This window comes from Acipenser ruthenus, chromosome 11 (assembly GCF_902713425.1).
Source record: "Acipenser ruthenus chromosome 11, fAciRut3.2 maternal haplotype, whole genome shotgun sequence".
NCBI classification, from domain to species: domain Eukaryota; kingdom Metazoa; phylum Chordata; class Actinopteri; order Acipenseriformes; family Acipenseridae; genus Acipenser; species Acipenser ruthenus.
The window spans coordinates 34556743-34581551 of NC_081199.1; the positions used below are offsets into that span (position 1 = coordinate 34556743).

The window sequence follows — 24809 nt, forward strand, 5'->3', positions numbered from 1 at the left end:
TTGGTCTTCATGATGCTGTTTGTTTAGATATGCTCTCTAACAAACTCTTGGGCCTTCCAGAAACAGGTGTATTTAATCTGAGATCATGTGACACTTTAATTGCACACAGGTGGACTCCATTCAACTAATTATGTGACTTCTGAAGGCAGTTGGTTGCACCAGAGCTTATTTAGGGGTGTCACAGCAAAGGGGTGAATACTTATGCAATCAAGAGTTTTCAGTTTTTTATTTGTAAATAATTTTGAAAAATATGTCAATTTTTTTCGCCACTTCGACATTATGGACTATTTTGTGTAGATCAGTGACAAAAAATCCTAATTAAATCCATTTTAATTCCAGGTTGTAGCACTACAAATGTGGAAAAGTCCAAGAGGGGTAAATACTTATGCAAGGCACTGTATGCTGTTTATCTTAAAATAGCTACTTAGCTTTGACTGACATTAATTTTCAGTACAGAAAACCCTAGAAACTCATTTTTTTTCATAGGAAATTACAACAGACAGAGTTTGTGATGTCCCCACTGCTAGATCCTTTATGCTGTCCGATTACAGCATTGATATGACGGAAAGGGATGTGTTCCCTTCATATGCCAGCAAGAAGAACAGAACCTGTCACCAACAGTGTAATGTACTGTGTATTATCACTCTGACTGATCCAGAGGCCCAGAGACTGTCATCTTTTTAGACTGTACAAGTCAACACAAATAAAACTGAGAAGGCAAATGATAATGGTTGAGAAAGATCCAGACTCATTCTGGCCATTACGTTTATTCAAACCTTAGAGATGACATGATGTGAAAAATGAGCCTGTGTCTAGTTCAGTGCCCATTAGTGTGTGAGCACATTATCTTCCACTTTTCACATTGAATCTCTCTGTACACACAGTGGCAGCTGCTCCTATGAAGCCACTCAGTTTTATGGGCTTTTGACTGCCTTAGTCTTTTAAATACAAGGCAAGTAAAATCCAAAAATGACTTATGACTGTCAGTGCTGTTTGTTTTGCAGACAGGTGCTTTTAGTAGGCTTTCACTGTGGATTTATACTATACAGTAAAAATACAGTAACCCTTTTTTAGATGTGTATTAAACTTATAATATTGTAGCACTTGAATCTTTCAGGTCAATAGCATGTTATTTTACTACTAGTGCTGTTCAAATCCTCAGTCCAGCAATAAGAAGTAGCATGCAAGACCTCAGTCAGTGTTTGGTGTATTTGACTCAGCTTTACGCTGTATTTGTTTCATCACATATCTTACTTATTAATTAAGGGATTTTGTAATTGCTCAGTATTAGACAGCTGATCTACCTGGAAAGTAGGATGTGAAGACCAGATCTTTGTCAATTCCCCTCCTGCTGTTTTTCTTTCTGAGAGTATCTTATTAAGGCGTGCACTGAAGTTCAATCCTAGACCATAATATTGTAGCAGTGCTACTTCATCATTATGCCATCAATCTTGAACAAATCTCCAAAATAAATCATCAACAGACTGTAAGAGAACCTAATCTGTTTTTGACACTACCAGCCATCCTCTCAGATTTAAACTTCTCTGGTTGAGATCTTTAGACAAACTGGAAAGTGTCCATTATTGGCTGTGTGCTGTAATGACACTACATTATTTCCCGTTTCCTGCCACTTTACAGTCGTATTCTCTGTGACACCAATCTCATGCTTTTCCATCAGCTCTGCATTCATTTCTTGGAAGGTTTTGAATAGATTTATCAACTAACTTTGGGGTTTGTTGGGACTAGTTTTGAATGATGTGGTTATTTAGTTTGGATATTAAAACACTTACTACTGTACTGGAAATATTATTATTATTTATTTCTTAGCAGACGCCCTTATCCAGGGCAACTTACAATTGTTACAAGATATCACATTATTTTTACATACAATTACCCATTTATATGGTTGGGTTTTTACTAGAGCAATCTAGGTAAAGTACCTTGCTCAAGGGTACAGCAGCAGTGTCCCCCACCTGGGCTTGAACCCACAACCCTCCGGTCAAGAGTCCAGAGCCCTAACCACTACTCCACACTGCTGCTCATATTGAAATAAATAATAATTTAAGTAGTATCATCAACAAATGTAAACAGGACTGCCATTATAAATTGTATGCAGATGAGAAAGGAGGCTGTGTGGTCCAGTGGTTAAAGAAAAGGGCATATAACCAGGAGGTCCCTGGTTCAAATCCCACCTCAGCTACTGACTTATTGTGTGACCCTGAGCAAGTCACTTAACCTCCTTGTGCTCCATCTTTCGGGTGAGACGTATTTGTAAGTGACTCTGCAGCTGATGCATAGTTCACACACCCTAGTCTCTGTAAGTCACCTTGGATAAAGGCATCTGCTAAATAAACAAATAATAAAGAAAAAAAACTCAGCAATGGAATTTCTTGAGTATCAGTAAACTATTAAGACAAAAGACAGGATACAAAATTATTTTCATTTAAGATATTTTACATGTGATCAGTGGCGTAGCTAAGGGGGTGATTTTAGGGGTTTGAAACTCCCTGAAATTCATTATTCAACGGAGAGAAAAAAATGTCAGCCTCCTACGACACTGTAAACGCCCATCTCAGCGCTGTTTGCTTCAGTGCCTGCCTAAGCACACTTAAAACATTTTTTTTTTTAATCATTCAAACACATATCTAGTGGTTGGGCACCTAGTGTGTCCTGTCTTTTTTACACGAGGTTCAGTGTTCAACTCCTTTGATTGGACAACGCGTGTGCACGTACTGTTCAAACCCACGTGCGATGAGACGTCGAAGTCGAAGATTAATATAGAAATTATGGCCTCAGCTAATACTAAAATTAACTCATCAAATAACTCATTTGTCCAAATGCCTTTCAACCAGTGGTTTTCAAGCTTTCCATCTCAAGTACCAGTGTTTCCAGCAGGGCCCACCAGGTGTACCAGGCAGTAACTATGTGCAATCTAAAGTCCGATTCAGACCAAAAATACCACATAAACAGGTGGTTAATTTTTACCAACATCTGTGAAATTTAGTCCCGTGTGAACCATCCATTTCTTTTTATCCCAGATAATTTTCTCAGAGGTCCTCTGATTATTTTACAGGACATTGGGACCTTCTGTAAAATTTCAAACTCAGGCATCCTGTGATATAGCATTTCCTGGGTATTTGCCTCATAGCAATAACAGCCTTGGCAATAAACCATAATATAATATTAAAATTGGTACGATCTGTCCTGAGATTCTATAGTTCAGTAAAACACAACGATTGGGCATAACCGAATTGGGGATGGTTGAAAATACAAAACATAATTGGCGACTCTTAAAAAAATGTATGCTTTTAACGGTGCATTTGAAATACCTATCACTCAAAGGACGAAATGGTAATTGTATTAGACGTTGTCTGCTTTTGATCAACTCTGAGGACACCTGGTTTTTAGTACTGTGCAAATCATGTTTTAAACGGCTGTTGTAAAACCGAGACCTATAAGTACTCGACAAGTTTTGAAATGAAAAACAGGAGGATGGACTTGGGGATCTAAACATCAGGTAAGTTAGGTTATTATTTCTGTTATTTAATGAGTATGTTTGATAACTGCATAGTAGTGGTGTGATTGTGAGGTGAAACACACAGTCCTTTATAAGGTGATTTCGAGTTCATGGCAAGTTTTGAGTGTAGTTAATTTTTTACTTAAACAAACATTTTTATAAATGATTACCTATCTGCACAAATTTCCATCACCCCCCGAAACAAAATCCTGGCTACGCCACTGCATGCGATGAAATGCTTGTCTTGTCATCAAAGAGGGGTCAGGGTCCTCATGAACGTGTAAACAGATACAAATTCTCTCGTGCTGTCAGCCGTCTGTATCATCATACACTTTGTTTGGCCATAGAATCATAGTGTTGCCGCTGGTGAGGGGAAGTCAGTTAAGTTCTCAAATCATTCTGTTAGTGTCACATTATTTTGGCTGGGATTAGCAATATGTGCTCAGAAGTTGTACCTTTCAACAGCTCTTGCCAGTATTCAAACTGACAGAATTCAACATTATTTGCCTTTGGATAAAATTAAGAAAGAGTCAGCATAGAGATGCCTGAGGAGGTTTTAACACTTTCACTAACACTCTGAATGGGCTCTTAAAATCTCTAACTATATTACAACTTTCAATTCTAAGTCCCTTTCACACCCAACTTATACTAAAATGACCTCATGGGCAGGAATTGTGCATGTATTTTAAATTCTCCCAGGGAAATCCTGGTAAGTGTTTCGTGGTTTATTTAACACTGGGTGCGTTCCTGTAGCTTAAAAACGTATACTTAGCGATTCCACTAAAGCATAATTTCAGGACTCCTTTTTTCATTTTATAAGAAAGAGGACATTTATTGGCAAGGATGCTTTAGATAATGAGAACACAGTTGTGTCATGTTTTTATTCAGTTTCTAAACACTTTTTCCAAGGTCTGAAGACTGGTAACCCTGGCGATAGCTCGACATGAATCAGGTTCATTGGGTTGCAATGCAAGCTGTTAAGGCATGGACAGAACAGTCTAGTAGAGTTATAACATTCTCAGCTGGTAATCTACTCACTGCATGAAGGACTCTACTTCTAAATTGTACAAAAAACCCTTGAACCAAAAAATTACTTGGAATAGTATAATCCCAATTTACTTTTTAAGGTCTGCCCCTCTGTGCGTCTTCCCTCTAGGTTACTATCTTTATAGGTTTATCAGTGAATTTAACACTGAATACTGCTGACTCAAAGGAAAAGAATGACTCTGTTTCAAAAGGACAAAACAGACTGGATTCTAGGCATTATTTAGTCACGGTTTTCTAAGCTAATGATGTTAGATACTAGTAGAATACTTTTTTTTTGCAAGATATGGACAAAAATGTGCTTAATTAGTTATACAGGTAGAATAAGCTTTGAAAAAAAAGAAATCTGAATAATTTAACCCTTCCTACACCAGTATCACATAATTGAAAGTCTACACTATAACAGTCTGAGAAATTTGTTATAAACAGTAATATATCTGCATAATAGGCCTAACTATTGTAGTGTTGGTTTATTTCCAACTGGTTATCAATATTGTACTGCAGCAAGAACTGACACATGCTTTACTCAATAAAACTGCACAAGGACAGAGATTTGTTTAAAGATGATTGGTAAAAAAAACAAAAAAAAAAAACACTGTATTATAGGTGTCCAATAACCTTTGCTGTAAACATCTGGTAGCAGATAGAATCATACCCTGCTGATGGACACAGAAGCAGTCCGGAACTGTAGAAATTGCATTCAATGTGCATATGGAAACAGTTCCAGGGATTTTACTATCATTTTATTAAATTACATTTTACTAAGATTAGGTTTTGAATAGTTATTTTTGTAATATTAGTGTGCGTCTGGGGGAGAAATGTCCTTTAGATTTTATACAGTACAGGGTTGAATTTGTTTCATAAATGGTACATATTCTATCCGTGTTCATTCGCCGTTTCTAATATCAATTGATGAGTTATTTAAAATGCAGGCAACATCATAATGTGTACAGCTTACTAAGCAAAATTACGGCTGTGATGTATGTGACTTAATATTATCTCTCGGCAACAACAAGAAACAAAATCATGCTTTTCTATGAAAACATTTCTTCCAATGTGCACTACATAATAAATCTAAATTGATGTTTTGACATACTCTAGTCATAATCAGTTGTGTGTTTCTTTATAATTAACTCCTTAAATGTCAGTTATATTTAATTATAATGTTATAGGAATAATAAGTAAAAAAAATGCTTATTATCCTCTATAGTTTACAAACTAATGATAAGCCAGGTTGTTAAGAGCCAGGTTGTTTTGCCATGTTAAGCAATAAACTCCTGTGGTTACAGGATGCTTACTGAGTGTAGGTCAGCCAAATTAGTTTAATCTATAAAAATGCCCAGGTACTGTTACAAACACAGGATTTAAGAGAAAAGTAGTTTCTTTGAGACTATCTTGAGTTGATCAGAATTGCTTAAAGTATGTGCAAAATGTACATGTAAATGGAAATCTGTAGCTTAACTTAATTTCACTTTATACACAAGTTTTACATCCATTAATCTTTAAAGTACAAAAAAACAAAATGTCACAATTGAAGGGAGGTACACACCAGAGGCAATGTGACAAGTAAATCTTTGCAGTGACGTGACAAAACTCATAGAATCGATACTTTTTATAACAACCTTTCACACCGCAGGTGATATGACTTGCAATGCCGAGGCAACACTGGAGTCACGCGACTACAGTAGCTCATTAAGGACAGTGGGGGGGAAAAAATGTTTTGTCGAGATCAAGAGATACATCATGTTAGGAACTTGACATTCCAAACTGTTATGTCACGATCACAAGATAAAGTATGTTAGGAACTCGGCATGTCGAGATCGCGATATACAGTATTCCTTCAAATTTAAGATGCACTTTTTAAACCCATTTTTTCTTCTCAAAAATTGGCTGGCGATTTTAAATTCGAATATAGTGATGTGTGTATTAAAATCGCCAAAAAAAAGGACGCGACTGCCTGAGAAAAGACAAAAAAACCCATTACTGTCCGATCTCGAATCATCCATGACATGCCATTCAAAGAAGCGAGAGGAGACGTCAAGTAATAAAGATGACTCCTCCAAGGATGACAAGGAGAGATTTGTTGTTGTTACAGGCATGTTAATTTACCAATATACAATATGCTTTGCCAATATGACTGATAACATATTACCCTCTTTTAACTACTGTATGTAGACAAGTATGTAGGTCTACAATAAACATTATACTGTGTAAATATGGCTAGTTTTTATTTCAATGAAATAAAGAAAAATAAACTATTCAGTTAACCTAGGGTTAACGATCTGTTACGTAATTTAAGGGTCGATTTGAGCAACATTTATCCCCAACGCTCCAGATGTTACCTATGATACCGTATTTAAATTGAATGCATTAATGCATATCCATAGAAATGTTGCTGCACAGCTTGAGTTTACATGTTTAATATCAAACTTCTTGTACTTCGTTGGTTCTCGCCATCTCAATATACTGCATGCAGTAGCTACTGTAGAGAGCGGATCCTAATAATGCCGGGACAGCTATGCCGGGTTTTCTCCATGCCGTCTTAGTCCTGCTCCACCTAACCTTCCAATTGACCTATCTGTCAACCACATTTTTGGAAGATAAATCTATATAATAAATACAATATTCTTTATTTGAATTTAGTGCAGTATGGGAATAAGATTATTTGTTTTTTTGGTTGGTTTTTACATTTGTTGGATTTTCAGGTGGAAAATAAGGAAAGCCACATGTACAGTATTTATTGAAAGTACTCATGACTTCAGGGTAATATTGCATTTTACTCATCCAAAATACATTTTACTCACATGGGTAGATCCGCAATTATGATAATGAGGGTCTCAATGAGCATATCGGTCTCTGCAGGTGTGTGGTTTTATACAGCTCTTAGTTACTCACTTCTACAATGGTTTGCACCTTGTAAGAAGAGGTGTAAAGTTTTTGGAGGGTCAGCAATTGCCTAAGAGCAAGGCAAAATCCTTACATCACATTATAATGTTTGTGCCCGCTTAGTATCCAGATCCTGCCCAATTCCATGCTCTTTTCTTCATTTGAATGCATTTTAACATAATTATAATGGATTCATGATGGCAAAGTGATGCCAGGTCAACACCATTCTTTACATACACCACATTTTTAGCGGCCAGTAAAATCAGACTTTACAGCGGCATAACATGGTTTACGACAGCATTATGGGGGTTTTGCACCCACAAATCACTTTGCGCGTATCCTTACATCTGCCCCATAGTGTCTAAATTACTCAATGACCCAAACCCTTATCTGGAGGGCTATTTATCCCACCAAGATATGCCACCCCCGGATTTTATTAGAGCATTTAAAAACAACAGGGAATCCAAATGGATCGTGGTAAACCCAGGATTACCCCTACAAATAATGATGGTTCATGTTATCCAAGGGGGTTCACTAGTGCTGCAAATGCTCTTATAAAATCCATATACTGTAGTTTGATCAAATCAACCCCCTAGTGCAGAAAGAGTTAAATTAGTTCTCCATGTACTGTATAGACTGAATACTGTACTGGTGTTTACCAATGGTAAAATGTATTAAATGGCAGTACAAGCACCAATGTTTTATTGGATTATGTATCAGACTAAAATTGAAATTTGACTAAATACATGAAAGATAAGCCTCATGCTATTTGTTCACTGGTTAGATACATAGGAACCCCAAATATCTATGAATTTCCCAGTTGCTCTGTAAATAGGATCGCAAGCCCCGGCCAGAGGGTCAGTAAGATCTAAAGTACCTTTTATTTCCCAGCTGCATACTCGGTTAGAACAAGGAGTTTGTCCAGCAAACATACATACGACTTGTCTACAAGTTTTCTCTAATCATTAGTTTTCTTTATTTATATTCCTAAATGTAATTTAATATTACGGAATATATGACTATGATTTAATATAAAAATTCATTGCTTGAATATCGTATACTTGCTTAGGCTAACAGCCCCAAATACATCTAGATGGATCAATGGACAGATGGATAGAATATGTTAAATTGTATATTCAATGTACTGCATGCAATATTTGAATGGAATACTGGGAGGTAAATTGATGAGGTGGTTTAGTTATTTAAGTTTGAATTAAATTAAATACAATACTGTTTGTGAATCCATTTTGACTTTTTGTTTTAGATTCATTTTTCAATGCTAGAATTAATTTTAATCGTATAGTGTTTATTTATAACATGTTAACGAAAGTAGACAAAGGGACTTGGGGCACACTGTATGTCTTTCAGATTCAATTTCCATAGAAACGTCTACTCCACAGGAGCAAAAAAGGCTTCCCTACTGAGCTGTATGTTGCATAGATGAACTAGCTCAGTCGCTTCCCATGAGGCTTCTACCTAGGACTGCAAAACCCCATAACATTGTAGATGACCTTCAGAAAGAACAAACACATGTACTTGCAGGTACCCATGTAAACTTGGAAATGAAATGCCTAGCAGCTGGGAAGTACCGAAACTCCATAATAATCAGATGTATTAAAACACGATTTAATTACTTTATTTCCCCAGAGGCATCTGACTTAAGACCATATAACTGCCATTTCACCCAAGGATATGCACACATTTCATCTTGAGAAAATGCAGATTCTACATAAACTCAGGAAATGTATCCTTAAAATGAATAAAGATAAAAAAAATATATTTTTTTTAATTTAAGTTTTGGGGCATAACAATTTCAAATGCATTTAATAATATATTTATTTTAAGACCAACCAAAGGATTACATTGTACTGCTGTTCTTATAGTGGATTTTAAAAAGTACCAGGAGCCACGACCCTACCGTGATATAACCGATTCTGCACTATAACGAGGCACGTTATAACGGGTGAGTACTATATATATATATATATAACATGGCTTGGAAAAATAACAACCTCTGATTGGTTAAACAGCATCACATGGCCGTGTGTATATATAGCATATAGCACGGCTTGCATACTAATGCGACACTTCACACTGAGTAAATCACTGCGCACCACTACATTCTAAATTCCATGACAAACTGCCATTTTATTTGTTATTAGTTACAAAACCACAGCCAAAAATGAGTGGCATTTGACCTATTTTCTTTAATATATTTGGGGATGAAACTCCACATAACTGGTACAACACTAACTTTCTGAGTGAAGACAGCAGTCCATCTGAAAAAAATAAATAAATAAAATAAGTGCACCAGCAAGAGTAGACACATAACAGTAGATGAGGAACAGCTAAATGAAATAGAAAAAAAGAAAGATTGAAAAAAACACAAAAAAATACAGCATGGACTGGTTAATGTACTTAAAGAAAAATATATGGACATTCATTTTATGGAAATAAGTCCAAAAAATCTCAACAACATTAAGGGAATTTTATTCTAGTGCAGGAAGTTCAACTGGGGACCAGTATTCTGTCTCCAATTTTACAACGCTGAGCTGGACTAAATACATATTTTAACAGTAGAAGTTTTAACATCTCTGCTGACAGCGAGTTTAAAACCAGCAATAATGTATTCCTGTCAGTCAGGAAAACTCTTAGAAAAGCAGGTAAAGACAAGGCCAGACACCACCCCCCGAATTACCGGCCTGGATTTGAAGTGTCTGCGGGAAACTGAGGTACTGTCCCCTGACACAGCGATCGGATTGGTGCATAAAGTCTGGTTCGGTCGTCAACTTAATCTGGGACAACTTGGATGCGAGGGTGTCTGTCAACTAAAAAAACATATTTTTGAGATCCAAAAGGATGAAAACGTACTAAAATATGTGTGCCTCGCATATAACTCACTTCAAGATCCGGCTTCAGTCTCCATCGCAGCTGCTCCCCTTACTTCCTTAGTGTCATTTGAAACCCATCATCACAGCTGACGCCTCTATACAAATGACAACATAAAAATACTAATATATGGCCTAAAACTAGGAAAGTCAGAGTATACTGTAGCACCACAAATAAAGTGTGCTGCTTTCTTAAGTCCCAAGAGGCATGGCATGATGAACATGAATGTGGAAAACTTGAAAAGAGAGATTTGTCTGTTTTAATTGGTTTAATGTTTTTGTTTGGCATGCAATAACTCATGGAGGATGGTTTAGGGATTTTGACACCTAGCAGTTTTTGCGAAAAGATGACGACTGGGTAGTATACTTTTGCAATTCATTATCAACTTAGAGCTGCGCAGCAAATAAATACTGCACAATGAAACCAGTTTGTAAAATATACACTGGTGCTGCTGTCTCTTCCTCTTCCATGTGTGCAGTCTGCCATCCTATCTGAAACCGTGTATTTGGTTTACATGCACGTGAAAATCGACTCTACAGTTGTGACTGTGTGACGTTGTCACGCGAATACATCGTGAAACAGCAAAAAGACCTTTTGGCAGCGTGACTTTAAAGGCAGGGTCAATCGCTTCCTCACGCTAAAAATAGCTGTAAAAACCCATGTAAACCTGAGCAGGAATTGTGCTTGTGACTCACAAGAGTTCAGCAGTCAGGATCCAGGTTTTCTGACTTAATCTCACGTAATCTCCAGCAGAAAGGATTTACAAAACATATACCCCGCCCCCCCCCAACACACACACACACACACTATACATTTATGGACGACTTCAACACTAGAACCGCCGCGGTTATACTCATACCAACCACTGACGGCATGACGGTACATTTTAAACATCATCAATATTAAAATGAAAGACAAACTATCAGATACAACTGAAAAGTTTTATTCAAGCACATCATATCAAACATCTGCACAGCCGAAACGCCATATCATAATTAAACATAAAAGGGTTTACTTTCTAACTTACCACATATAAAGCACTACTCCAATAAACATTTCAAAAGAAACTAGTGTGTAAACAGGTTTATGTACATACAAAACTCTAAAAACAAAAGTAGTTTTTAATCTAAAACGAAAGTAACATATGATTTCTCTTGTGTGTGTGTGTGTGTGTGTGTGTGTGTGTGTGTCACTCGCAGCACAGAATCCAGGTTGAGCTGCTGCAGCCTGTAGCTTTGAAGTTTTATGATTGAAATGTTTCTGCTGTGGCTAGCTTCAAGATGAAATCCCTCCTACTGATATTTTCCCTGGTGCATTTCTTGTACAAAACGAAGGAATTGATGGCTGCCAGGTACAGTAGAGATAACAACAGGCTTGTGTGTATATATATATATATATATATATATATATATATATATATATATATATATATATATATATATATATATATATATAAATAGAATATTGCAGGTTATATTCAAAATAAAAACATGTATTGTAAAAGGCGGTTCTAGTGTTAATGAAATTTAACTTTTAGATGTTCCATAAACACACACACACACACACACACAAATATAAATTCTAAGTGGTAAAACTTGTATTTAGTAGAAATTTTAATTTATATATAAGTGTGTGTGCGTTGGAAAGGTAACCAGACAAATAAGTAGCTAATGTGCGGCGTAATTCAGAATGTGTGCGACACGTGAATTAATTTCTCTTGTTAAATGTTTTTTTTCTTCATGGCAACGCATGAAGCTCTCCTCATGATATTCAGAGTCGTTCTTTTCATACTTAGTAAGCAGACACGGACATTTAAATATTCCCTTCCCCTAAATGACTAATTGACAGCAACGCATTTCCTAAAAAGTACGGGAAACACATTGTGAGGAAAACTGTCATGACTTGTGCATGTAAACGCCGCAAATGTTTCTCCGAGAGACAGCCCCACTTTAAATTATTATTATAGTGAACTGTTAAATTTAGCCTAAAAGGAAGGTAAAATATTATGGTTATAGGACTAGCTAACATTTATTGTAAATCTAACTCCTAAATTAACAAAGATTGCATCTAAATTTATTTTGATAAACAAATTTAATGGAATATTGTTATTGTAACAAAATATATCCTCTTAAATAAATGTAAGCTGATATTTAAAAAAACTAAAAAAATACATCTTGAAATCTTGTGCTTTAGGCAGTTACTCTCTTATTAATTCTATATTAATTCTATAAGTCACCTTGGATAAAGGCGTCTGCTAAATAAACAAATAAATAAACAAATAATAATAATAATAATATTTTGCAATCTTAGAATTAAAGATTCTTGGAAAATATTCCATTGCCCCAGTGTTTAGTTTTAATAGGAACTTTCTGCTCAAATACAGGCTGACAAACATGCAAAAGACAAATACACACTCTCACAGGCACAAAAATATACACTCTCAAATAGACCTGTACTCTTTGAATTCACTGTGTGGGTGAAATCAAAGCACAGAACAAACAGCGTTTTGATATGGCTTTGAAGATGATAACAGCTTCTGACAGAGAAAAGAGATGGCTTTGGGTCTGTGAGAAAACATTGCTTGTGATTGACATGACACCCGACCTATGAAAAGTTTACCTTTTAATGAGTACTCAGTAAGACCTTCTCAAAGACCTCGCCAAGGTTTAGACTAAGGGAAGTAGTTCACTTGAAGCAGATTTCAATCACAGGCTGCAGCTATACCAAATATCTTCTTCCTTTTAGGAACGAGCTAGGGATGTTGGAAGAAAATTAGTATATTTAGGATCAAGAGCCTTTCAGGAAGAATTTTAGTTTGTTTGAGGATTATGACTTCTTCATCCAGGGTACAAAGCTGGACAGAAAATTCCTATAATGCTTTCCCCAGGATGCAGGGCTTAGCATTCCACTAAATAGTGAGATATAATGATAAAATACAGTTAAATCTTTACAAAGAAAGGAAGTTTTTGTTAGCACAAAACTTGGCAAAATATTTTTAGTTGTAGACCAGCTTGTAAAACCGTTGATGTATTTTATTGCATGTAGTTCCCCTTAGCTAAAGTTCTCAAACATTTTTCAACCTGAGCATGTATTGTCGTTCACTGCCAGTCGTTGCCCCCTCTGTGCCTCTGTCTGTGTGAAAATGTATTAAACATCAACTGAACTTTTCACCTTGTCACATCAAATATATTATGCCATCATAAATATACAGTATATGGATGTTTTGTATTTTGTATTTTTAATTATCTTCTGAAATACCACATGTACTGTATCTTCTCATATAGTTTTGTCTTTTTAAAGAAAAAATCCAGCCTAATTTTCAAGTCTTATAATAGAGATGTTTTCCCTCAGTGCTTCCAGTTTTAGGGTTAATCTACCATAGCTTTTATTATATAGAAAAGCCTATTTAAATGGTTTCTTTAGATCATTTAGCTGTAAACACCATACTCGCAGCCTAACAAAGGATACGCAAGTTTCTTGCAACTATCTGCTTCAAGGGTTTTAATTAACCTTTTGTCTACAGTATCCTAAATTCACAATGGTTAATCATGTTTTTTTTTAAAGTTGCATATACAGTAGTAATGTTTCTTATATATAAGTAAATATATTTAAGTTATTTAGCAATGCTTTGGAAAAATATGATGGTATACCATTTCCCAATATAACTTTTGTGAACTAAGTTAATAAAGACTAAGTGAAGGATGCTGTTAAAAATGATTTAGTCCAGTCAGTTATTTAATTATCTTTAATTCCCACTTATTTATATCCCACTTACTTTATAATTCCTGTTTAATTAACATCCCTCCAGCACTTCCTCCTGCTGCTGTTTCCCATTACCTGCTCGTTCTAAACATGTACAGATTGATCATAGTTTTAAGACAAATTTCTTATTGCCCAAGCTGAATAAAATCATCAATATTTTGGTCTTAGAGCTTTGCAATTTAAGTTACGAAATGAGGAATATTTTCTCATGACGGAACGTTGAGTAGATTTTCATTGGGTCAGTTTAAAATTTTGGTACATTTTGTTGCAATTTAGTGTAATAATATTGTTTTAATGTAAGTACATTTGTATCATTTCTGATATCAAAGTTAGCCTAGGCTATGTCCCAAATTTCTAGTTAGTCTAGGCTAGGTCCCAGATGGAGATAGTATGACTTTAGGTACACTATACATCAATGTAACAGCCCAAGGTGTAACATTAGCTGAAGCACTGCATAATTCATAAGGTGTGGTAACAAACTGCCAGAGTTCTTCCCTGCTGGGAGTGTGGTCTTTGATAGTTCCTCTGATGCAATATTCATCTATTGCTGGCCACTCTTCAGGATGAAGCAGGACCACCGGGTTTGTCTCTCCACAAAAGTGAGATTGAGTCTTTTTTTAAGACATTGTTTAGCAACTGATAATGTAGAGAAAACCTGTAGTGGTGTAATGTCATGTTTAGCACTGAGGGCATCTTCATGAGCTGCTGTAGTAGGAATGGGCTTTGCTGCTGATGAATGGGCTGAACATCCCTAGAGCAGATTATATGCATGTCTGTACCCAGCTAATCTTTAAACCAGCAAAAGCAATACTCATGGGTTGGGTTTTCTGTATGCTAGTCATACATCAAAATGTGGTCAACCGTTCTAAAACATAACAGGCAGACTTTAGATAGAAGGGTAATTTGCATGAGGATTGAAAACCAAGTCCTGATGCTTCTCTTCTATGCTGTGAAACACCAAAAGGTGGACTCTATTTGAATTAGTTTACTTGTCTAGTATCCCCCACTTGTTGTATAATACCAGCACCATACCTCAAAGAATAGCTTTAAACTGAGCAGGCTATCATAGCCAAACTCTGAAAAGTTGTTCACTGCACTGAGAAATAGAAGGGTTTGATAGTCAGAATTACAGCATGCATAAAGTTCCCAAGAGAGCACCATTTGTACATCTGCAGGCCTACATCTGTCAGAGCTTACCGTGTTCACAGCATAACTTGAAAACAAAACAGACAATCAATACCAAACTAGGATATGCTGTATATGCCAATATTTTAGACAGGTTTGACAAAGGGCTTTCTGGTGCTCATAATTTCCATGGGGAACCTGGTTTACTTACTTTAAGGTATTAATGCTTATATGTATTGCGCCTAATAACACAAAATATAAATGATCAGGTTATTTAAAAAAAAAAAAAATACACATGCACATTCAAATTGTGTATGTTAGAATGCTAAACAGAAATATATATATATATATATATATATATATATATATATATATATATATATATATATATATATATATATATAATTTAAATCCCTTGCATATATATATACTGTATGTAGGTATTTAAGTTCCTAATGTTACATAATATCAGTAATCATGTATAATTTGACATTCTGTAATATCATGGTATTTATTTTACTCATCATAGAACACAGCTGTAACAGGTAAACAAGTATATTTAAATAGCATTGTATCAATAAATGTGCAGTTTTGTAGAAGTGCTAGTTCCTATGCTTTATATGTGCACAACTACTGTATATGTTAGGAGGTATTTAACCACAACCTATTTCATGTTGCTGTTTTAGATGTTTGATAACTATATACTGTACAGGTATGAGCCAGAAAATCATTCCTGTGAGGTTTGTTAAATTCTTTTCTAAGAGCATTTAACAGGATTAAATTTGGTTTTCAGACCCCAAAAGGCAACAGGTACTGTATGCCATTCTATTACGGTTACATGGCAAAAATGCAGTGTTCGGAAGTAGCAACCCTGCTGCCAAGTTCCATCTAGGTGCCCTTCAGCCCACTGTAAGTGAGTTGCAGTTGAGCTTGGCTGAGCCTGTGCTTGAGATGCACTCACTCTCCCTGTAGGACATCTTATTTTGTTGAGACTGATCATACGTCTAGGATACGGGCATTGAGTTTTTAATATAGATTCTATTTTAGAAATGTGCTACAAGAGAGATTTCCCTCCATTAAATAAGAATCTGTGCTTACTGTTTTCAGACATAACTTCTTTTTTCAAACAGAGCCCTGCATCTTTACTGTCTGCCAGACTGACAGTATTTGGTCTTATATTTAGTACTTTGAGGAAACTGAACTTGTTTTTAACAAACCAGCTTTTCTGTGCCATTCAATTTCTCAAGATGGTATTACTGTTTTAATACAAGCTAAATTGTGCAGTCAAAATTGTATTACCAGTACTATAGAAAGGAGAAAAGGGAATGAAGAGAATAATAAATTTAAGAAACATTTACGTACAAGAACCATTTAAGCAGTCGGTGAGCTGAACAATTCTTCAGCGAACCAGTTTAGCAAAAAAAATTCTGCAGATATCTATGATCAGAAATGCTGTCTGTGTCACGGGTGAGGTGACCAGTGGTAACCGTAAATAAGTATTTAACTTGATCTGTACCAACTACGCCACTTTGTGTTTGAAAAGGGCAAGGACCTTTATGACCGAGTAATAGTAAACCTTCCCCTAGTAAGTACTTTATATCCCTGGGGATCCAACAAACACACAATGGAACCTTAGGTAGGCAAAAACGATTTTTTTTATTTCTCAACAGGGTAAAATAAATCTTTAAAATCACACACACACCAATCCAAAGCAAAGAAAAATATAACACAAGGAAAAACCCAAAATGCAAACTGGGATGATCCCCTCCTGTTGGTAAAGCTCTAAAAAGAATAAAAGTAATGTTCGTGCTTAGCCGTAACACAAGAAATCCAATAAAATATCCAATTACCAGTCTCTAGTGGTTCCTCAGGAACCCAATTGTCCACTCGTACCAACGTCCGCTGTCCTCTAAGCCCAAAACGCCAGTGGACCCCACTGCAAACAATGTACTGAACCGCTGATAGAAATGCAGACGGAGATCCTAGAAAACCTGAGAAAGGGAGAGAGCAAAGAAGGGAGGCCGTCAAGGACGTTTACAACGGTAAATGGAACTATCGCATTCACCAGTATGGTCCAGCTGGTTACTTCCCCTTAGCCTATCTTTGATCCTCGTGGATCTCCCTCTCTCTCTCTCTCTTCTGTGCTGTTGCACCCTGGACTGGTGGACCACTGGACCTTGACCCTCGACGTTGGACAGATAAGGGTCACCCTAGCGGGCCTCTAGCATGCCCTGACAGAACACACACGCGGAGCCAACTCAGTGTGGGTAAGTATGAGTTATCAATGTAAAGTTTAAAGTTATCAATTTCTCAGAAGTAGATGAATAATAATAAATGTCACTTCCCTTCTTTTCCAGGCAGTACTTGTCCTCTGGAACCGGCAGCGAACTTGTATTCTCACCCAGGTGATCCACTCTACAAAACTGCAGCTATTCTCTTCGGCAATCCTTCTTTCTTTTCTTTCACAGGTAGCAGGCCTTCCGACACGGTCCACTCAAACCCGAGGCACCTCTTCGATGGAGCCGGACCCACAACAAGTAATCGTAACGAGCAAAGTCTCCAACACGCTCAGTGACAGCAAGAAGGGAAATATAACATTTACACAATCCCACGAGAGCATAAAATACAGCACCTTCTAAAATCCCAAGAGTCTCGCAGTGTATGTTATTTCTCTAAAAACAACCCAATATAAACAGTGTAAGAAAGAACTAAACCATAAGTTGGGGCAGCACAAAACAAACAAGAAAACTCCAAAAAAGTAAACAAAAATCACAACACAGTCCCGTATCAAAACGAATCCCAAACAGCCAAATAGAAATCCAATTCAGTTCTTTACCCTCTGATCAGAATTCTTTCTCCTATGCAATTGAAGACTCTTTCCTTTTTCTTTCCATCCATCTGTCAATAAATCTATGAAGCCTGCCTTCTCTTCCACAGCCACAACCCGACTGCTTCCCTACACCGCCTCCCTTCCTTCTTCCTGTCCTTCCTTTTTATATCCCCATGGATGCTCTCATTCACTTGACTTGGTGTGGAGTGGGACTTCCTACTAATATGGTGAAAGTGCTCATACAAATGATAAAATACAGTGTACAGAAAAAAAAACAGTGATTCGACTCAACAGATTCTAAGGTGTAACAAAGAAACAAAATACAAAAGCAAATGAGATAAGTGTTCATGTGCAAAAAAAAAAAGAAATTACACAATAAAACACCAGTTAAGTGCATAAATAATAATTAAAAAATGTCACTTGTGATATCTGTCTAAGATTTTACATTAAAAATGTAAGTTTTCTTCCTCATATTGTAATGCGTACTATGTAAATGACAAAAAACAATAATGTTGTTTTTTATATAATTGTATATCTCTCTGCACATTCATCAGTTTTCATTTTTGTAATGGTATATCTTAAGCGTGTACTGCAGACATTTATTTCCCATTTTATCCCACAAATATTGGTGGTATCCCTGATTAGACAATCATCCCATTTTACAATATTTGCAAATAAATTCAGGATTTAATTAGTAATCTGACCCAAAAATGTTGTGGCCTCCCAAATATTATCATAATATTTCAATTGACAAGGTGGGACATGTGTTCTTCATTTTACCCCAGAAATGGGTTTCTGCAATGGTGATTGACAAAACTAGAACGATATTAAATGTGTTTAAATGCTAAAAGTTAATCTGCATGCACGTCAGCTGTGTGCTCAACTGCCCCCCACTGTGATCATCTATAGATCCCAGGGCAAGTGACTTGGATTGTTTACAGATGTTGCCATGCCGACACGGGCCTGTCGGTGAGACAGCCATTACTTGGTTGATATTCTTTGGGATGGATTAGATAAGCAGAAAGCTTATACAAGGGAAAAAATGGACACAAACTGGTCGTATGTATCCAATAGTTTTTGCAACAACTAAGGACATTTGACAAGGGGGATACCTTTAAAATGTAAAGAATGAATGTCAATAAGAACAGTTTTTGCCCCCAGCTGGCTTGAAAAATGAAATTTCTAGAAAAATCACAGGAAAAAAAAAAACAATTTGATGATTGTCTATGGCCCTGTAGACTTAAAACTTGTCAAGAAAATTTTACTGATTCCTTAGGAAAACAGTATAACTTAACTGAGATTTGAAGAAGGCCTGATAATCCCTGGATCCCATCTCTGCTTTCAAAGTGCATTACTTAAAGAATCAATAATATAAAATAATAAATAATATATACTGTATATATATATATATATATATATATATATATATATATATATATATATATATATATATATATATATAGATATAGATATAGATATAGTCCTCCTTTATATGATTTGGTGCCGGTTATGACAGCAAGGTGGGCACTGTAAAGAAATGTCTTTTTATCTAAATAAAAAATAAAAAAAATCTAATAATGATTTGATTGCAAATCATTATTACATTAATTATATATGGATTACATTAATATATATGACACTCTTTCATAAAATGAAACTGACAATTTTATATAATTGTTGTAATTATTTACACATGCAGTTATATGTGGTTGCAACATGTTTTCTGTAATCCAAATGGTTCTTTTCATATTATAATGTCAATATAGTGCATTCTGTGTGCAAGAAATAATAACACAGTAAAAAAATAACACAGTTAAAAAGGGAAAAGTTCAAGAAGAATAGTGCAAAGCTTGTTAAAGGTTAGGAATTAATCAGACTTGTTATCTATAGTACAGTTGCATTGGGTTTTGTTTCTGGTAACTGCTTTCTCTTAACAATTAAGGGTTGTTTTCACAATAAAGCACTGACTACTATGAATGTTCTGTAGAATATACACTATATATAAATCAAGTTCAGGACAGGTATGTTTCAAGTCTAGGGCCACTGTCAATTAAGATTGGTAGAGTAGCCTTCCCAAACCTGTGTTAAATCTTAGAGAAAGTAAAATACTATACTTCAGTTTTGAATGGTTATAAACTTGCTTACTGTTCAGTTCAATTCAATATTCAAGCATGTCTTCATTTTAAAGTACTGTCTGAATCACAATGTAAACAGTAGCTTTGTGGTTCTGTGCATGGTTGTGTGACTTGAAGAGTGTGGCTGGTGGCCCATCCTGTGGAGATGAAATCCTACTTAAGGCCGTGGGGGCCTGAGTTTGTCACTTGATCCCATAAATACTGGAGAGATGGTGAGTGCCAGCAGCATAAGCCTATAGAAACTCACCATGCAAGCCTGCTGATCCTATATGCTATCAAGTGGCACAGGAACAGAGAAAGATTCCTATGAAAGGAAATTATAAACCCACCGATTATAGGGCTGCTTTTTTTATGACTGATAGTTTGGAACCACAACTAATAAGCTTGGATATAGACACTGACCATGTAGTCATCAGAAAACTGTGTAATTATTAGTCAATCATTAGAGCGAATGTCATTAGAAAACATATTAATGAGACTAGCTGGCCCAAAATGCAACATTGCTCTGACAATTACAGCCCTTGAGAAGCAACATAAACATCTTAACAGCCGAATCAGAGAAATGGCATGCCAGATGTACACTAATTACAGAACTCTACATTACCTTAAAATTATTTTGAATAAGGTTGTGAGCTGTGAACATGCATGAACTGTACACAATGTAGGCTACCAATATTCAAACAATAATCTGTTACATAAGTAAAGCACAGTTAAGCAATATACAGAATCTACAGAAATCCAACTCCTGTGCATACAGAATATTCTAGTAGGAATCCTCCATTTTATGTTTTCTCTGACAAACAAAAGAAAGAGATTAAAAGTGTAGGCCCTTGTTTGTTTGTAATTGGGGGTTGTAAAAAATTCACATTACACCGATATGAATATAAAATACAGGCTTACTTTGGTGGAAAGTAAAAGATTAGTTAAATTAACTTAAAGAAAGGTCCAAATATACAGCATCCCTGTGAAATCAAATGCAGTGTGTCATTCTTCTGTAGTTATTGTTTCTCTTTTGGTTAGTTATTTATTTATTTTTACAATCATGTCATCTTAATCTTTTCACAACTAATGTATGTCTGTTTTGTAAGCATTAGTGAAAAGATTAAGATTATCACTGAGCTTGAATTTATTCGTACCCAGTGTACAGTAGGTGTATATAATTGTACACACAGCCATGCCAATGTTTAAATAGTGTATTGTGCTCATTAGCAAAACATGACTGCTGGCAGGGTGTCTTTTTTGGCAGCTCCCCGATTTGTAATTTGAAACTCCAGACCACAATGTGAATTAGACCTGACATTAAAACACGCACATTTAACAAAATAAAGTGATTACGGTGTTTTAAGCCATGTACATGTCTTATATTATACTTAATATTAAAATTAAACTTAATTAGCACACTTAACTATTGTCTTTAAGAAAGAAAAAAGATGGAAACACTGAAGAAACGATACTATAAGTCACTTGCTCAATCATTTCAGTAAGGGAAAATATGATATTAAATTTTTTTTTTTTTAAACAGAATTAACCTTTTGTTTTTGCCTCAAAACAAACAAAAAATAAACTACAGTGTATGCTCTAAGGAAAGTCTTGAAAATAAAAGTGCACAATATTCCACATTATATACGTGTCATTTCAGAGTGCAGTTGGAATGACGCAGTGTCAAATCTGTGTGACAGATTTAGGTGAAAGCTGGGAAAAGAGCCTGCATGAGGAAACTGCCTTGTCTGAGTGAGACACCCTATAGAATCTGTCCTGCAGGCTAAAATGAACCAGTATTACCACACTGAGCAAGGATTTGAAACAAAGTAGTAGTTTATTTATTTTAGCTGTTTGTTTTGTTCTGTGCTGGATTCATGGGTATAACTTGTAAATGCAACACAGATGCAGCATTGCCATCTAGTGAACATACACTGTATTCTTTATGATGTGTTTCCAAAGTACTGTATCTGACAATTATGTGTAGGTATCAGAACATCAGAGATTGCTGGTAAATGCCTTAATGGTAATTGGATTAGATGCCAGCAGGTGTCCCTCCTTATATTATATACAAAATGTGCTGTGGTGCTGTGTAAGAGACACGCTCACCCACTTAAGGTCAGAGTGGTCATTAAGCCTTGAAATCTTGTGGTGACGATGTCAGCTTCCATTATACAGCAACCTATATATATGCACATATATATATTTAATTTACCTCGAATTTAAGACGCAGTCCAAATTTACCACCAGCAATTTGAGGAAAAAATAAAACAAATAAAAATTAATTTACAAAAATACAACCTTGTTTATCATGTTATTGTATTTCTTGCTCTTATTGTATTACTTGTATTGTAACACTTGAAATGTATTTGCTTACGATTGTAAGTCTGCTAAGAAATAAATAATAATAATAATAATAATCATGCTGCGCACTGTATAATACTTAAGACGGCGTCTCTGTCGTACACATACCACCACTCACTTATGGCATCACACACAACAGCAAGCACGACACAACACTCCATGGCAAAATGTAACCCAGCAACCACAACAGCATTGAACATTGCTTGGCATGTTGAAAAATACGAGGTCTGATCAGCATTTCCGATCTGTCCAAGCTGGTACTGTTTGTTAGAAATGCTGCAATTGTAAACGTTTCTCTTGGAATTCCTCAGGAAGCTTGGTTTGTTTTATCTCAGCAGTGTCACGTTGCTGCTTGTGTATTTGGGCAGACGCCTTTGTTGTCTTTTCTCAGCAGTCAGTCACGTTGCTGTTTGTGTACTCGGGTAGTCACGTCTTTTGTTGGCGATTTTAATACACGCATCACTATATTGTACTCGAATTTAAGACACAGGCTATTTTTAAGAAGCAAAAAATTGTTTAAAAAGTGTGTCTTAAATTCAAAGGAACACGGTAGTAGTCGCCAATTGATTTCACCCTGTTTTTCTCTGAAATTGAAATAACCAATTGTTATTCACTCTGCAGGCCCGCCATGCAGCCAACCCAGAGCTACAGCGTCAGAGGACAACGCAGCTCTGGGCAGCTTACAGGCAAGCCCGCAGGCGCCCGGTCAGTCTACAGGGGTCGCTGGTGTGCAGTGGGCCAAGGACATCTGTCACTTCATAACATTCATTCGAACTGCATATTGTTTTGTGCAGACAAAAGCATATAATTATGTGCGTATGCCATGTAAAGGTGCGAAACAATGTCATTTATAGTCACAACCACCTTATTTGTGTCACTAAAAGTGAAATATGTAAGAAAAGACGTAGAAAGTATGTTGGTAGTTGACAGTGGTATTGCTCATTTACCCTAATAAGGTTTCAAAAAGAATATCGTTTTTTGTGATTATGTCATTTTGATCACATTTAAACAGCTTGTTGATTGCCCTTTTTAATTTTTATATTTTATGCAGTGTCGTTAGAAATATGGTAATTAATAAATATCAATATCTGTATCATTATATTTGAAAGTTTCTAAGTAGAGAAAAACATAATAATTATATTATAACAAATATATTAAACTATATATTACCACTAAGCTTTTTGCTAGGGAACAAAATGGAGATTCATACTGGGCCATTTATTGAGTGGCTGATTGTGTTAATTGACAGTTTGACCTGTGGATTATAAAAGACACAATAAATAATAAAAAAAAAAACTCCCCTTCGTTGAAAATATTTATCCATGCTTTTCCCTTTTAGCTTCATAACCTTTGTAAGAAGAAACTGTGGGATTTATCCTAGAACCTTGGAGCACCTTGTACAGTAAGGTTCAAGCGTTAGCCCTCAGGGTGTTGTCAAGGGAACCCCCCCCCCCCCCCCCCCAAAAAAAAGGGGGGGGGGGCGGGAACCAGATCAGAACAAATCAAATGCCACACAGGCAATTAAATTCCCATTAAATTCAGAAAAGTCTGTGAACAACCTTTACCATGTTATTATAAAAATAATAAGAGGTTATACATACATATACTGCCATCTAGTGTTATATATTTTAATGCATTCATGTAAAGCAAATTTTCATGCACTTGCACAAAATAATAAACTGAATCTTTACTGTCTACAGTGTTTTTCTTACCAATTTCTCCAATGATGCATTTGATTACTCTTGTGTTTCCTGATTCACCTTTTACCTGGTTCATACAATCCTAAATGTGTTCAACAATATTCCCATCTGGATAATAAAATCACCTTAATGTTCTTTCTTTTCTTTTTAAGTATGTACTGACTGTATTAGAACAAAAGTAAACAGTACTGACAAAATAAATATCCGCAATTAGGGCTGATGAAGATAGTTCTCTTCAACTTAAAATACACAATCAAAAGCTATTTTAATTTGTAAAGATTCAATAAAAAACAAAAGAATTGATATTAGAGGTATTATGTTGTCTATTTTAGGGTGGTTAAATATTGTACCCCTTTTTTCTGGAAGGGGGTTATGTATTTTTCCAGCTTCGTGAGTGCTTGAATATCTTTTCATAGTGGCTACAGAAACCATACAGGATTATTTAGTAAAATAACTGAATCTGGTGAACTCAAGAATACTTGGATTAAACTCCTTGTTTTTTTTCACCCTTAATGCATTCTCCATAAACCACTTTTATAAGCTATAAAAGCAACAAGAACATTAGAAGATGTCACCAG

General features: G+C 35.8%; 2 long non-coding RNA genes across 2 annotated transcripts in view; one reads left to right on the top strand and one right to left on the bottom strand.

Annotated features, from left to right (window-relative positions):
- LOC117426197 (uncharacterized) overlaps positions 1–23989 on the top strand; it is a 93537-nt gene extending 69548 nt beyond the window's left edge. The window contains exon 5 of the long non-coding RNA XR_009330578.1: positions 23153–23989. This is a non-coding gene — a long non-coding RNA (uncharacterized LOC117426197). The remainder of the gene's footprint in view (positions 1–23152) is intronic.
- Positions 9594–18257, bottom strand: LOC131739476 (uncharacterized). The gene is made up of 3 exons (XR_009330580.1): positions 17074–18257; positions 10349–10433; positions 9594–9726 (listed from the first exon to the last, which is right to left on the bottom strand). It is a non-coding gene; the product is annotated as an uncharacterized LOC131739476 (long non-coding RNA).
- Positions 23990–24809: the final 820 nt, after the last annotated feature.